This window comes from Strix uralensis, chromosome 10, assembly GCF_047716275.1.
Source record: "Strix uralensis isolate ZFMK-TIS-50842 chromosome 10, bStrUra1, whole genome shotgun sequence".
NCBI lineage: Eukaryota > Metazoa > Chordata > Aves > Strigiformes > Strigidae > Strix > Strix uralensis.
In genome coordinates this window covers 22802970-22819600 of record NC_133981.1, presented here as the reverse complement: position 1 = coordinate 22819600, position 16631 = coordinate 22802970, and the positions used below count along the sequence as shown (strand labels likewise).

Below are 16631 nucleotides of genomic sequence, written 5' to 3'. Positions count from 1 at the left end.
GAACAGGTCTGCCTGAAGTATGGGTTAAATACTAGATGACTTTTTAATATGAAATAGTAAGTGATTTTTTAAAGATCTTAGTCTTAAGAGTGATGGAGGAGTCAGAATAAATCCATATCTTTCAGAACATGTGTCAATGCTCTTTGAATTTCCTACCCCACTACATGAGCAAGGAGACTTCACACTTTTAAGGCATTTTTTTTTCCCAGTGGTTCACAACTATTAGCACAATTTCACAACATCTTGGGCATAGAAGATAAACAGGATCACTGCTGAAATATAGTCTCTTAGGTAGAAAACAGAATCTGCTTAAAAGCTCTGTTAACTAGATTTGGCTAGGATTTTGATTCTAGTTCTTTTAGGAAGAGTTTACAAGAATAATAAAATGCAGGAATACAGCACCTATAATGTAATTTTTAAGACAGCTGTCAACAAAGTTTATTTTTCAGTGCCAGATACAGATGGGTGAAATAAAGTGTTTAATTATACTCCAAAAGGGGATTTCCAATCAACTACCTGAGTGATTTAAGCACCACTGGTCCATTTGGCAAATTACATCAAATTATGCATATGGATTTCAGAACTCAGACACTTGGTTTTCAAGACATCTCTAATTCCAAGTTGAGGGTACAACGTACGCTATATACGACGACTGTTTTGTAATTTATATAAACACTATAAAGGTAGATGATGATGCAGATATGGTATTTGTTTACAGCATTCATTATTCAATAAAATGGAGTAAAAAGCCTCTCTTTGCTTAAAAGTATGGTTTGTTTTTCCTCACTGGCGTCCTACTTGATACTGCCATATTATAGTAATTAAATATGCAAGAACTCATCTTAGCCTCACATTATTATTATTATTATTATTATCATCATCATCATCATCAGCTTTAATAGGTACACTTCATATTAAACTCTTCTTTAAAAAAATTCTTTCTTTAAGATTCAGGCAACTGAAAGTCTAGGCATAATTATATCATCAACATCCATCTCCAAGGTTGGTCATACTAATAAAATGAGTCATCTAGGAGGATGTTTTATCCATGTGAGCCTGAAAATGGCACAATATTGGTATTTAGTAAAAGGTAAGAAAAAGGAGGTTGCATGTGAAATTAAGAGAAAAATCAGATACCCCTGAAAACTGAAGAATAAATAGAATTAACTGATTTCTGCCTTTGAAGAAAGGAGACATTATTTTTCAAAAATTATCACATTTTTCTCTTTAGTGTGTATCAGGATGAAACACATTATCTGCTAGGGTCATGATCATTTTCCTGGAAGCAGCTCTCAGTCAGCTTCGAATTGGGAAAAGTGATAAAAGTGATAGCAAATGGAAAGTACCTCAAGAATGCATTTTCATATTTTGAGTTGGGAATGACCTTGGGTGTTGCCTGATCCTTCTATTGTTACAAACGTTCATACAGTGAGTAACGTTGACACTGGAACATTCAGAAACAAATACGTTAATTAGTTAACTTGATGAACAGGTTTGTGGTCATGAAATTCCTGCCAGCCTACATGAGTAATTAAAAGCTCTGTGCATTTGGTTTGAAATAGAGACCTGAAATGCAGGACCTCCATTGTATTGCTGACTGTAACTTAACTCTTTGTACATCTGCAAGTTGTGTTGTGGATGGCCCTGATGACTGAAATCTCTTAACACCACAACTGATAGCCAGACTGCTTCTGCATGGAGTTGAAAATCTGTGCTCCCCAAAGGCAATGATTCCAGCAAGCCTAGACAGGTTTTAAATTTGAAGGAAGAACAGGGAGGTATGTTAATCAAACAGCTCATCATTCCTCATCTGGTGGACACAGAAATCTCTTTCCCTTGTACTTGTATAAAGGGAAGGTCTGAGTGGGCTCTTCTATTAAATTTTCATTTAATGAAATGAAACTTCCCTCTACTAAGACAGGAAAGTGCCTTTTGGCCAGTCTGTTAGTACTGGTGAATATAATTGTTAATTCTTCGGGCCCGCATATCTGAGCACTGAGACTGCTAGAAACAGTACCTGCAGAATGTTGATGATGCATGTGAATTTCTAGACAAAATTCATCCAGAAAACAAATGCAGTTATTAGAATACATGCAAAAGGTTGCAGACCAGGCACTCCAAAATTGGGACATGCTAGAGTTAAGATTGCTTACACAACCTTAATTTAGGAATCTTGTAGACAGAATTACAATAGCCTTTAGTGAAATAATTCAATGCTGTTTTTTCCCGGCCTCCTTGGAGTGAATCTGTGTTGCATGCTAATGGAACGTTTACCTTATTGGAAAAGCTGGGAGATGCACAATGAGGGCAGGAGACTACACGAAAAGGAAAGGACAGTTTTATGCTTCAGAGAGCTGAGCATAGTCCTGGGTAACTGAATTCTATCCATGTTTGTGTCACAGATCACCTGTGTGGTACCACATAAACTAAACTTTTCGCAGGTGGTGATTAAGTGTATATGCTTCATTTTCAAAGGTTCTATATTTGAGACACTCTGAAGTGAGGAATGACCACAGCTGTAGGCAAGTCTTAACCCTGACACATGGGAGCACTGGAGTTATCAGAAAAGAGGTCATAGGAACTTCTTCTAAGCCAAGGGTCATCCTTGGAAATTGTTGAATCAGTTTTATTAAGTTGCTCCAGTGTAAACTGAGTGTGTCTCTAACCAGGTGGGGGAAGACATTCATCTTGAAAAATGTATTAAAATGATTAAAATTTGGTAGAGTCACAAGCAACCCACCATAGTCTTCCAGAGGAAAACACTGGTAAATAATACATGGTACTCTATCCCTTTTTGGACTACTTCTAGATAGATAGAGGAGCCAATGGGAAAAATGACAAAGTGAGGAAGATGGAAATTTCTGTCTTTCCAGTTTTAAAAAGTGTATCACTGACACAGCATAGGCTAACCAACAAGGTTTTACAGAGTGTAACAAACCACTCGCACAAGTGGTTCCATTCATTTGAAGCAGAAGTTGCTGAAGTACACTTTCTGCAAATACAGATCCTAAAAAACATCTAGATGCATTGCCTGCATCTAAAGCCCGTGTTAAGCTTTGTATCTGCTTCACATACTTCTCCATCCTACCGTTATATCTAAGTCTACTGACATTTTAATTCTAAAAGTCATTTCTGAAATTTACCCCACCGCATAACTCAGAAGTTGTGCGAAGCAATCAACATATACTCAGCTCTAAGGTTATGACTTAATCCATTGCAGTCAGCCTTTCTGAGTCTTGGGTGTGATGCTGACCTCAGCAAGATCGCAGTACCTCGTTATTGCCTGATGTACTTGTTGATATTATTCTTACTCCTCCCCATCTCCACCTCTCTAAAAAATTCTAGGTCTTAGTACAGTCTTAGCTGACATCAGCAACTCTACTTTCAGTTGCACTGGCAGGGCGATACAGCTGAGGAAACTCACCTGAGACTATGTAATAGAGATCGGTGTTCACAGAGTCATGATTCCTCTATAATCTTGTAATGGTCCACTGTTCTGTGTAGATCTCATGTGGAGCTCAGATTTTGATGACAGCTTGGAAGACTCCTCTAGGTTTTGCTTCGTTTCACTTTCTTTTTAGAGAATAACTTGATAGAAAAATGACTCCTAAGTAATTATTCAAGAGTACTTGGAGACTGATCAAATGTAAGTAAGGCAAGTCAATGATTTTCTGTCTATTTATTGCAGTACGACTGGAAACACAGACTCTTTGGCAATACTAAATTTGTCCAAATCAAGTCCGAAACTTCTGTTTTGTTCTTCTATTTGACACCTCTCCTTCTGGGCTTTCCACTGAAACAGGAAAACAATACTTGTGGGAAATGGGGGAATGAAAACTGCTAGAAGTGGTTGAGCAGAGCCGGGGGAATCCCTCTGTACAAACCAGCCCACATCCCTTTATGTCTCTAGGAACAAGATAATTGCGCATATGTCATGCCCTTAACTTTTGTGCTGTCCCTGAAAATAAGCAATTTATTTCTGAAAAACTAGAAAAGAGGATACTGAGAGAAAGACCGTCTGTAGCTAGTCACTGGCTTCCCATCTAGAGTAAATTTAAACAAACAAACTAAAATCACATCCAGTCAAAGAAATAACTTTAAAGTGTTCTCCTAAAATACAGTCCAGCTTATTTTTATTCCTATATCCTAGAAAGCTACTGGTTTAACCAGGTCAACATTTTGCACTTGCACTTGGGAGTGTGACTGGATCAGGGAAGTAATTCTATATTTGAATAATGACAAGGCAGGAGCCACCCAGTACGTGATGTGACGGTGGTCCATGCAGGATGAAATTCAGAAAGTGCAAGGGCCACTTCACCCTGCTCATACCGTGTAGAACAGGATGTGTGAATTCCAACAGATCTAATTTCAAGTTAACTCCATATTTATACTCCTAGTGCTCATCTGTTGCACCAAGAAAAGATCGTCTGAAAAATGTGATCCCTGTTAGTAGTAGCTAAAAGGCTCATTCAGCTCATCAAGTAAAGCAAGCGAAATGCTTACTGGCAGGAACAACAGCTGTATGCTTGACCTTTACCCATTCTCTCTTTTCTCGCTTCACATTCAGGACCAGGCTCAATGCATTCTTAGGAGACATGTATTCGGAAAGAGAGGGCTATTTTTATTCACTGTGTGGTTTCTCAGCATAGTGGGTCTTTAGGAATATTTCCTTTCACGTCAATCTCTTTAAGCATTTTACAGAGCATAGTCTGTTCTGGGAAGTCAGTAAATTTGAATTCATGTTTTGAAGTTTCATCATGGCTCGGAATATAACGTGCAGAAGGCAGATAGCATAGTTGATGAATAAATCAAATGCAGACTATGTAGTCCTGCTAAAACTATTACCAGAATATTTTACATTTTCCATGCACCCAAATTAAACCCTTTATACAAGCAAAGTAATCCAAAACCATCTGGCACCAGAATTTGGGATTTCATAATGCTTTAATGCAAACCATGTGAACAGGATGTCCAAAATGTCTGTGTCAGTGGGTTGAATTAATACATGTTAAAAAGATGAACTTTGCAACACTTTTGTCCAGTTTGCATTATGTCCAGTCAATGAATACCTTATACCACTGCTGTTCAGCAAGGATAACTTCTGCACTGTCACCTTTCCTTGCCTGACACTTGTCACTTCACTGTTCCTGAACACAGAGGAATAACTGAGATCAGAGAGGAGGAGCCCGAACTATGAAGCCAGATGTACAACTCCATCATAAAGCTAAATAGCCACGTGATTTTTTTCCATCTTGTTACTGAATGACAATAATAATTTGTTACTATTGGTCATCAAAGACCTATTTGGCCTTCAGTATGGAAGAGGTGCTTCATCCTTTGCCTAGCTGTTCTCTTGAAGTGCTTTCCCACCCTACATTTAATTTAATAAGCAATGGGAATAACTGTGACAAAGGGAACTCAGGATCACTTTGAATTCAGTGTCCCTCTCTCCTCCTCTCAGGGCTGAATCCTACAATGAATCACCACTGGGTGACCAGGCAAATACTGATTCTGCATAATGAAAGCCCAGTGCTTTCAGAAACCTGAGCAGATTGCAGCCAAACTGACTCCTTACGTGTTTGACAAGCATAAACTCTCTCTTCCCTGACCATCTCTCTCCAAAATGTGCTATGAAAAGTTTTGCCAATACACACTTTATCTTTCCAGACTCCTTGGGGTCCCAGCCAGTTATCTTCCCCATGTGAATTCTTTATTCTTCTCTATGCATTTTCTTTGAGGGCATTGCTAGAGGTCACCTACACTCTTCACACAGAGTCTCAGGGCCCTGAGGGCACTAATAGACCATGCTGGCCTTGACCAGCCTCCCCTGGTTTCTCCACCCACAGTTGCTGTACATGGGCCTGGGAGCTCCACTTAAGTACAGCCCTGGGCCTTCAGTCCTGGCCCAAACTATGCTGCAGGAGTACTGCTCAGCCATGACTGTACCTGGCCATGGACCTCTCTGGTCCTGACCTCTGGATTGACCTCCCAGCTTGACCTTGGATCTGCCTCTTAACTATGGACCTGCCCAGCAGTCACTGCACTATACTCTCAGGAGACCTGATCCTGGCCCTGACTTGTGGACTGACCTGTTGGTCCTGTCTCATCACTGTGAATTTGTGGGATGATCCGGACTCATGGTTGAGCCTAGCTGCTATCTTTGGGTCTGGCCTCCTTGGTTAGCGTGGGGCTGGACCTTGGCTGTGTTACTGCACTCGGCTTCTGGCTCCCTGCCCCTTAGGGAGCAGCTGGTGCTTGCTGCTCCCTGACAATGGGCACAGCCTTGCTAGGCTGAAGTTGTTTACAGATCCTACAAAGTTTAGAAAATCCAAAATTTGGTGACAACATAACTGAAAATAGAGTTGGAAGAAATCTTGAGTAATAAGATTTCAGATCTCTGATTATTCCAGCAACCCTGCTGCCAAACAGAAACACTTTATCCTGCACTATGATTATTTTGCATTCACCCATGCAATGCCCAACTTGACTGGTGCAGTGAATTCTGTTGACTGCTTGGGCTGCTGGAAGACAACTCTGCTCTGGTCTGCTCCGCTCCTGACCTGTGTAGCACACTGTTCAACCCAATCTGGTGATGCTTCTAAAGAGCACCAATGACCTTGAAAGTCCTTAATACTGGCCAGTGCTGGCTGGTCAGCATTTTGAGAACCAAGCAACTGAAGAAAATCCAGGCTACTCTTCACTGAGTGTTCACTTCTAATTTACATTAGATTCTAGCAGCATAGGAAATAAACTTCAGCTAACTGCTGACTTACTAGCATGGCTCGTACTGTAGCCCCTCCCATTAATGCCCATGTTGTCCCATGGTTGCTCACGGGTGTGGGATGTCTCCCGTTTGGCACAGGAGCTCCCAGCTATCTCAGATGCCCTCCTGGTCACACAGCTGCTGCCTCTGCCACAAGCTGCCTCACTACCGTAGGTAAGGCAAGGTAAATGAGTTGCTAGTGTGTTCCACTGGCATATCAAAGGGGGGAATTTTATAGGTCCCATCCTCTCCTTGAGAACTGCTTCCTCTGCCAGCACCTGTCTTTTCCCCAACTACCTTTTTGTGGATGACCTGAGATGCTAACCCCAGACTTAGGGGCACAGGAGGAGTTCCTCCCCACTGCTGTTTTGCTGATTAGGGATACCAATTAAACTCAGACACCAGAGTGAAAAGAGCAGGCGTATTTTACTAGAAATAACTAAATAATATAACAGAATAATACAGAAAACATACAGTAAGAAAAGACAGAACAGTGCACTTAAACAAATAGGAAAACACAGGGTAATGCATCAAATCATTACTACCCGAGAGAGAGAATAGTGATTAAGAAAGATCCATCACCACTTGCGTACGTTCCCATCATCCAGACCCGCAGGCGCTGGGCAGCCCCGGTTGCATCGAGGATTTGTTGAGCCTTTCCCGGCAAGTGGGAAATCCTACGCGGTGCCTCCACCCGTAGCTGAGGCATCCAAAGTCGCCGTGAGCAGGTCCAGCCTTATATACCCAAAAATCAGCAAGCCAGAATAACTGGCACCTTTGTTTTCAGCTGAACATCTGGTTTCAATCTCACATTAAATTCCCCCAGAGCCTGGCCAGGTCTCGAAGGAGAAGCTAAGGGAGTTTCTCTGCTTATCTAATTTATTATGTTCTTTTTAGAACAAGGCCACATGTCTGGTCCCAAGGCTGGACAGCTGTCTTCATGGCTTTGTTAACTTGCCTCTATGCAAAGAAGAAGAAAGATACATTCAGGATAGACAAGTTTCCATTACATTCATCATCAGTGATGAGTATATGATATCTAAGCTACATCTTTCATTAATGAGCATACATATTTTGTTAATGACTACATACTAAGCAGCTTTGGCTTGGGGCCTGTTGTTCAGGCTTCAATACTTCAACATTTTAGCACTTTTTACATCAGTATAGGTGGTTAGTTATAACCTAGTACAATACCTACTAGCACAATGGTTATCTGTTATAAAATATACAGGAGTCATCTATAGGTCAACTCTGGCTTGGGCCAGTTGTCCAAGCCTTAGCACTTCAACTGCACAAGTATTATGTAGTGCTTTTCCTCTTCCCTTCCCATGTCCTGAACCTCCCTACCTCTAGATAAACTTTACTACGTTCCTCAGTCCTGGTGCTCTTATGGAAGAGGTGGATCCTAACAAGACAGGATTGTTGAGTCTCTAATGAGAAGAAATTGAGAGGTGCCAGCTTTCAGCTTGCACTTCGAAATGCGTACAATATGCAATAGGCAAACGCTGTGCCTGAATGTAAGTGACAGCTTTACCCTGGCAGGATGGAGCAAGAGAATAGAGGACTCATCTGGCACCAAGCCTACTTAGGGAAAATGTCAGTAAAGTAATCACAACAATTACATTAATCTGTGAGTGCAGGACTGAGATCCTTCTGGCAACTTCAAGCCTCCCCCTAAGCATGCTGAAAATCACCTAATGGTTGCTCAGTTAGGTCAGGTAATCAATCAGACAAGGACCAAGTAAAGGCAGGAATCTATTTTATATAGTTCAGCTATTTGTGAGAAGCACAGCTTACCTCACCCACCAGTCACGCTGGTTTGTATTTCCATCTTCAGTATCTGAATGGGCAGAGCAGGTTCGGAAGGCCAGCACGGCCCGCCACTGCAAACGAAGGCCACATCACTGCGGTGGGGCAAAGATGCAGACACTCAGTGTCTCCTTTGCAGCTTTTCAGCCACTCGTCTACCACCAGAGAATGCAAAGGGACACTCAGTTTAGAAATGTAGTTTCCAGACCATCTCGCAGATCTTCAAGCCTTATTCCTCTGGAGCTTCTCTCCTTGTCCCTACCTCAAACAAGACACCCCCAATTCCTGGTTATCCATCCTTGCCAACTTCCCTTTTCTAGTACCTTCCCAGAGCACAAGCATCAGTAGCATACTAATAGTAATAAACTATACTACTAGTATAGTACATTACTACTAGTACAGTAATTTTAACAGAAATATTTACTGATAATTTAGTAGTTACTTTATTCCAAAATAATTATAAATTCTGTTTTTCAAGTTAACAACTTCGAGTATTTTGTTATTCTTTTTGTAAAACTGTGTTTATATATCTTTGAATACCAAAATAATTGTCAGTTTACTGTCCCTGTTGCCAGGTCATGCCTAAGGACAGCCTAATCCATTTTAGGCTTTAATGTGCTTTCCCCAGCGCTGTGAATCTTGGTGTCAGCCACAAGAGGGAGGACGTGACATGCAGTACACTGAAGATTCCAGTTTACGAAAGAAAGTTTCCAGTTTACAGAAAAGTTACACTAGTTTATGTTAGGGGTCTATTTTAAATCAGTTTAGTCAAAATCGGTGCAAGAAGTTGGCTGACATTTGTAGTCAAGTATAAGAATAGCTTATTTTGGGTTGCCATAAACAGATTACAAATTGACATAAACTAAACTAAGAGTCTTTACAGAAGTGTTTATACCAATTTAACTGAGTTGGTTGAAACCTCCATGGAAGATTAACCAGTGGGACTTTTGTGTTTGGATAAACACTAAGCCTGAAATACACTAATTCAGCTTAGAATAGGAATGAAAAAGTCTGGTTTATCTTCAAAAATAAACTGTGTACTATATTCATCATCAGCTTCACAGAAAGTCCCTCTTGAAGAAGAGACTACTCATCTGCATTTGATTGTTTCTATTTGAATATTTTGCATTAATTTTTGTTGTTGATTCTGCTTCATACAAACAATCTCTTAACACTGAGGCGTTCTGTGACTGCAGCAACACAACTGAAGACAAGGGAGAAACGTTGTTCTAGCACTTGGCTATTTGAGAACTTTGCATTTAAAGCACAATTTTATGGCAGACTTTCTGGTAGCTTTCCAGAAAAAAATTTACTCAGAATTTGTTTTAATGATGGTGCTGAGGTGTTGCTGGTTTGTTTGTTTGTTTGCTAGGATAGAGGGGGAAATCAATGTTTGGAGTGATTAAATTTTGAAAGGTCTGGATCTGTAGAATATCTTCTGAATAGTTTTTCCATCACTTGCTTCTCTCAGTTACGACTGCCTTGTTCCTCCCTTTCATACACTTCCTCCTAGGCTTTCTAATCTACATTGCCCCAAGGAAATGCAGATGTCATGATGGTTCACAGATCAAAATTCAGCCTTTAATGTAGCTAAGGCTTGATCCATTAACTACTTTGAAGATTATGACCAAAGCCTTAAACTGGCATCTGAAATATGAAACTTCAGCATGAGTTAATGAGGCCCAGGAAAGCCGCACAGGAGGCAGCTATTGTATCCAATGCGATGTGATTATAAAGAGAGACAAAAGCAACTAGCACTGCAACAGAAGCAGTAGCAGGGCAAAGTAAAACCTGAGACAGTCTGAAGCAAGATTAAAGATGAGTAATGAGAAGGGAAGTTTAGGCTACAATATTAAACAGACACGGGAGCTAGCAAAGTCTGAAGACCAGAGTGACGTGACCTTGCTCAGATTCACAAGAAGCCAGGCAACAGCGTTCATCATGTTTAGGAGTTACTCCAGGCAATGCAAAACACAAAGAGAGGTTGCCCTGGAAGCAAAACGATGGATAGTGGTATTCTCAGAATGCACAGGAGCCACTTAACAGTGGGAGACTCTAGTGATATAAACGGCGATAATCCGATTTATACACTATGGGTCATGTCAGCTGACAGTAAATGGAGGAAAATAATCTGGACTGAGAAGGGATGTAGCAGTGATAACCATGTGTTCATATCTGTAAGTTTCTTTTTGGTAAAAAAAGAACCTTAGTACTTGAAACTACTGTTAAAAAAAGTTGTACCTACATGTTTACCAGCACAGCACTAGAGTGCCAAAGATGGACCTACAGTTTTACTGGATCCGAGCTGAAGGAGAAAATGAGCAAGAAGGAGTCATCCACAGTATCAATTAAGCAGGATACATTTCAACATCAGCATAAAGAGAGATGCTAAGATTAAGGACCAACCAGAAATAGCCCAATAAGTTTCCACTGAATCAACATTTTCTGGTGGAAAACTGTCCCGGCTGGAAAAGTTTCAGCAAGCTTAAATTCTTACATTGAAAGTACTAGTTATCACTTCTCCATTCTATAAATACCAAGTGTTCACCATTGCTGGCCTTTCAAGTTTATTATAATTCTAAGTATGATTATGCGGTGTGACTCATTGGAGCAGACCAAATGACAGAAAATGTAAATTGTCAAAACTTAGAGATGTAGGTATTAGAATTATTCCATTCAGCATATACTTCATGGAGGCTCCCATTACAAAAATACTTTAAAATTTTGTTTTCAAATACTTACTGCTACTTGTGCAATTCAAAGTCAAGTCACTACAACTTGGTTGTACTCTGCATATTCACTATCTTCTGTTTTGCACAATACCAGCTGAATGAACGTATTTCCATCTGAATATTAAAGAGGACAGCCTAAAAAGCAAAACAATGAGTCAAATTTTATATTTTCAACTGGGTGATATTAATGAACAAACAAATCTTTTATCAGCTGACACAGTGAAAAAGGAGATAGCCTTGTTCATACTAGTCCTAGATTATCCTTCAGGCTTCCCCACCGAGTCAGGACGGATTCAAAAAAGAATGAATTTGAGATGGCAGGTCATCATGCAATCGATAATGAGCAATTTTTTGGTGATAGGAGGAGGACTGGACCCGAGGTCCAAGGAATTTCTTTCTAGTTCTATGCCCTAATTTGGACAACACTACAGATTAACTCAGTAACCCGGTTATTGTGAATTAAATAATCCCAGAAGAGTTAGTTCACAGCAGGTTGTTAGTGCCAGAGCAATTACATCATACACAGGCACACTGTAACCTTCTGTTGAGGGGACAGTTCACGGATGACTTCCAAGAAGAAGCTCTAATTTAGAATCAGATGTTAACTGCTTACTGGTAGTACTTTTGTTGTGACCAGGTATTTATTTTGTCTAGTTGTTTGGCCACCAGCTGCTCTATCAGGCTTGACTCCCTGCAGCTGAGAAGCAAAATATGATAAACAGCTCAATTTCTCATAGTGACCTTTTTTTTTTTTAACTTCTTTACACTGGCTGAGGTATAGGTATAAAGGTATAAATCTTTGTGCTTGTTTTCCAGGCCTCATTGCACAGTTCATTACACATACACATGCTTTGGGTCATGGATTCTACAGCTCAATAAGCACAACTATGACAATGTCTTGAACAGCATCTGTGTCCCTCAGAACAGCTCAGCCAGTTGTACCATGGCAATGGATCATGCACGATACAGTTACGTAGGCTCCAAACACATCTTAGGATATAGAGACCTCTATCTACATGTGCAGCTGTGCTCACTAATGAATTGCAGTGCTTCTCATCTCCACAAGCCCACATACAGTTTGTGGTTTATGGATTGCAAGCACTTGGCTGCAGAAGGTTCCACATGTTCTTTATATCCTTGTAGTTGGAGTTTTTCAGTCTAGAGCCATGACATGCCAGTTCCAGCACTCCCATACTACCAGTGAACACAGCACTGAAACTCTAGTGTTAGTTTGCTTTTTTTTTAATGTTCTGAGAAAGACTTAGGCGTTAACAAACCTTTACGATCCAGGATTTGAATAAAGTAATCTGAAAGAGTGGCTTCCGACATTCAACCCCTCAACCCCTTTCCTCCATCCGACGCTGCCACAACCATTAGTAACTTTACATTTGGCCATCAGAGGAGATGCCTGCTAGCTGCAGAAGAGGGTTTCAGATGCCCCCATGCTCATATACCTTGGTAGGTATTTGTTTCTAGCTACCTGTAGATATTTTGCAGGAGAATTTGCTGCTGGGCAGCAGGGAAATTATTGTTAACTCCTTCCAGGCTGGTCTATAATCTAAAAGTGAGCCAGAAATCTTGGATTAATGCAAGAGTGTCAGTGTTTTGTTTAGGAGGTCCTGGCAACCAAAATCACACTGTTGGCCTTAGCATTCTGAATGTTCAATGGAAGAATACATAGGAAGTTGCCACTTTCTTTGAGTCACGAGGAGAGAGGACAGGATTTACCCCCACCGGTCCTCTTGTTGAACTCAAATCTGAAACTATGCCACTGGAAAAAATGTAAGTCCATGCAGAATGCGTGTTCTAAGTCAGAGAATGAATACAATCTCCAAAATGATACAGCATATGCTCAGGATAGCATGTAGTCCCCATTCACTTGATCACCAGCCCCTGCTGCATCCCAGATCTGATGTGCTGGGAATGGGTTCATCAGATCGCACCGTTACTATAGCAGACTGCCTTAAGGGGTCAAAGTCCAGTCAAACTTGTATGAGTCTGGATGTGCAATGCAGCTTTCCCCATACAAGCTGCGGACACTTTAACTAATATTTTCAAATTGCTACTGATGTGCGTAGGAAAGGAAATATGGCAACAATGAGAATATGATGCAAGATCCCAGACTGACTTGTTCTGTTTCGACAGAAATTAAAGCCTTGTTCAGACTTCCCAAGGGCGAAAAACTTTGTCTGTTCACCAGGGAGTCAGAGAAGCATCTATAAAAATAATCTTGGAAGAAATTTGAGTGTACTGGGTGGTACTGACATATCAGTACAGCATCTTATATCTTTTGTTGGGCAAGAAAATAGGAACATTTGTATTTTAGGTTTATTACAGCTTTGCAATTAGTAGAAGGCAATCTATTATTAGATGTACAGCCTCATTTAAAGTCATCTGCGCTTACAGATGTTTCTCTGTCTCAGCAGTGACTCTCTAAAAAAAATCTCAAGTTTATCCATATTGGATCCTTGTGATTGGAAGGTCTTTTTCAGTTACTATTTCTGATTTCTAATCCTTATTCTGAATATTAAAAGTACCCATTCACTGCTAAGCAGTTTACCATAGATAGGCTTCAAACCTTTATTAAACAACAAAGAATAACACAAAACTGTTATCCCCAATTCTATGTAAATGCAAGTAGGCCAGTGTCCCCAAATGCATAATTTATCTGTTAAAGGCATTTGGTTGTTTTATTACAGCTAACAGGCAAAGTAAGAATGAAGCTGAAGAGAGTATGGGTAGCTACCCGTAACCTATTTCAGAGAGGCTCCTTCCATTTTCTTGGGATCCCCCATGAGTCACATCTGGCTGTGCAATATTCTCATGCCCCATACGCTGTGTTTGTAGGCTCACGTCACTCATCCTGTTTCATTAGGGAAAGTAAGTTCAACAGAACTGTCATCGTACGCCCAGAGTCACTTGGTGGTGGTTAGGAAATGCCCTGACTATTGCCCAGCAGTGGGAGTTTTGCAAGGGGGTAACTGGAGGTAAGCATGAGGGGCTCAGCAGGCTTGTTTCGTTCATGTTCTGGCCTCGCCACAAGCAATCATCTCCTCCATAATCTTCCTTGCAAAACTTTGGAAAAGCACTGTTTTCAATGTTTTTCATTGTACTGCTTTGTCACAGTGATGTATACATAGAATGATTCTTTGACTTAAAAGTTAAGAAGCTGGATATTTGGAGCTCTGAGTTTGGCCGTAGGTCAGGCTTCACAGTCAGGGAACTGGAAGCTCTTTCAAAACCAGATATAAAGTCCTTAGCCAAAAACTATTTCCACTGAAATTCTCAGGCTAAACTAGTACAGCTTTACAAGTCGGACAGTTTAATTTTAGCTCATTCTGTGCAACATTGTCCTACACTTGGTGACTGTTTATGATGTTCTGCATAACCATTAGGAATAAGGGGGACAGCAGACATTTGGAGAAGGGAGACTACAACTTCAGGGAGTACGTTGTTTCAGGGAGTCTGTCACTGATTTTTCTGGTTCTCGGTACATTCAGACAGCATGGGTGAAAGACATAAATCCCATTAGACCAGCCAATCGATAAAAAAATGGACTAATACTAAACCACCAGTTTCACACGGGACTGTAAAACTGAGCAACACGAGACCCCTCTGAACCCAATTCCTGCTCGGTATAGTAATGTGTACTGTGCTGCTCTGCATTCTCGGCAGGAGGATGGGACTGGCTGTGATGGTAGCATAGAAACTTGGACACATTGTGCCAGACTGCTTCCAGCCAGTGGAGATGCTGCCTTTATGTACCACACCAGGAAAGGATCCGAGTTCCTTGACGAGCTGGTGCAGACTGGCTCAAACCTGCATTGCATAGCTCTGGGCCCTGTGTGGTTGGCCTGAGATTACTGTGATTCTCGTTTCGTTTTTTTTCCTCAGCTGGAAATGCATGAAATAAATAGTTGGCTGTGTTGCAGCCTACCACAGTTGTGTCTTTATAGGATGGCACCAAAGGTATAGATCTCCTGCCTTTAGGCATCTGAAGATGTGAGAACTACTAGAGCAGTATTAGGACAAACTTGGTACAATTCATGTCCATCTCTCAAGGTTGAAAATGTCCCCTAGTTTCCTTTCAATTCCAGAAGGAAACCCAGAAGTAAATTAACCTGACTGGGGCCCTAGGATGAAACAGCTGTTGAGCCACATTGAATTTGTACATTCACATCACTGAATCTTCAGTGGAGTTTAATGATGTCAGAATGATGATCTGCATATTTGTATCTCAAACTGTTCCCTTGAAGCTTTTCGACATCTCCCTCTGTATAGGGATCCCTGTCTTCTGGGAAGGAATTCAAAGGTGACTAACACAATGCAGGGGCTGGAAGCTTCCTCAGCTTCAGACCTTGGCTGCCTATGTCCTAGGACACTTAGCCAGCTACAGAACTACCGCTGGCAAGGGGAGCAAAGGGGCTCAAAAGCTGTTAATAAATGAAAATTATTAGAATACCTAACTCTTGATTTTGGGAAGAACTGCACAGAAGAAATAGCTCCAATAAATACGATATTTTATACTTTATCCATAAATTGAATCTTTATACACAACCTTAGCAAACTCAGGCAGTAGCCTTTAAAAACGCAGTTTTTGTAGTCAGTTTAACACCCTTGCTTCTACTGTTTCTAGCTTTAATAAATACATTCCTCTTGGGTCAAAGCTCTCCATGCTTAGTTCTAGATCAAAGGCCAACTTTCATGTTCACCAAGTGAATTGAGTTTTCAGCTGTGAATTATTCAAAAGTGGGAGTAGGAAAGAAAGAGACTTTAGTGTTATGATAAAAAATGATGCCCTCTGGTTACTAAAAATTTCTAATCAACTTCAGCCACCTTTTCAAAAGTCTGTTTGGACTGAGGAGAATCAGCTCTCAGTGACTCTCGGTTCTCCCTGACTGGTTAGGGTTGCTTTGGGAAACATTTTCTTCAGAGATTCTCTAGCTTTATTGGGGTTGGTGTGAATGTGCCTCCACGAACGGGGGATCAGATTTCGCACAGTCAGCACTCCGGCACTGAGCTTATCTGCACAAAAGAGAATCTGGATATATAAACCAAAGAGCTCCTTCCTCAAGATGGTGCAAAAGCTCTCCTATCTGAGTATCTCTACAGCTGTGTGAAGAAGAAGGTATGGGAGAAATATGAATGCCCCCTAAACCAAACAGACTGAGCATGCAAAAATTAGGTTGATTTCTAAAGGTCACATTGCTCTCATGCTAGCTTGGCTGGGGCTGTGCGTTTCCCTTCGCAAGGTAAACCTCAACTGTTGCCGTTATTTGCTCTTTGCCTATACCATAAATGTAGAGGATACGAAACATGTAAGATTC

At 40.9% G+C, this 16631-nt stretch overlaps 1 long non-coding RNA gene across 1 annotated transcript in view; it reads right to left on the bottom strand.

Moving 5' to 3' along the window:
* Nucleotides 1-7175: 7175 nt before the first annotated feature.
* Nucleotides 7176-16631, bottom strand: part of LOC141947960 (uncharacterized) — a 49759-nt gene continuing 40303 nt past the window's right edge. Inside the window, exons 3-5 of the long non-coding RNA XR_012630314.1 lie at nucleotides 11315-11439; nucleotides 8561-8727; nucleotides 7176-7723 (exon numbers count right to left, since the gene is read on the bottom strand). This is a non-coding gene — a long non-coding RNA (uncharacterized LOC141947960). The remainder of the gene's footprint in view (nucleotides 7724-8560; nucleotides 8728-11314; nucleotides 11440-16631) is intronic.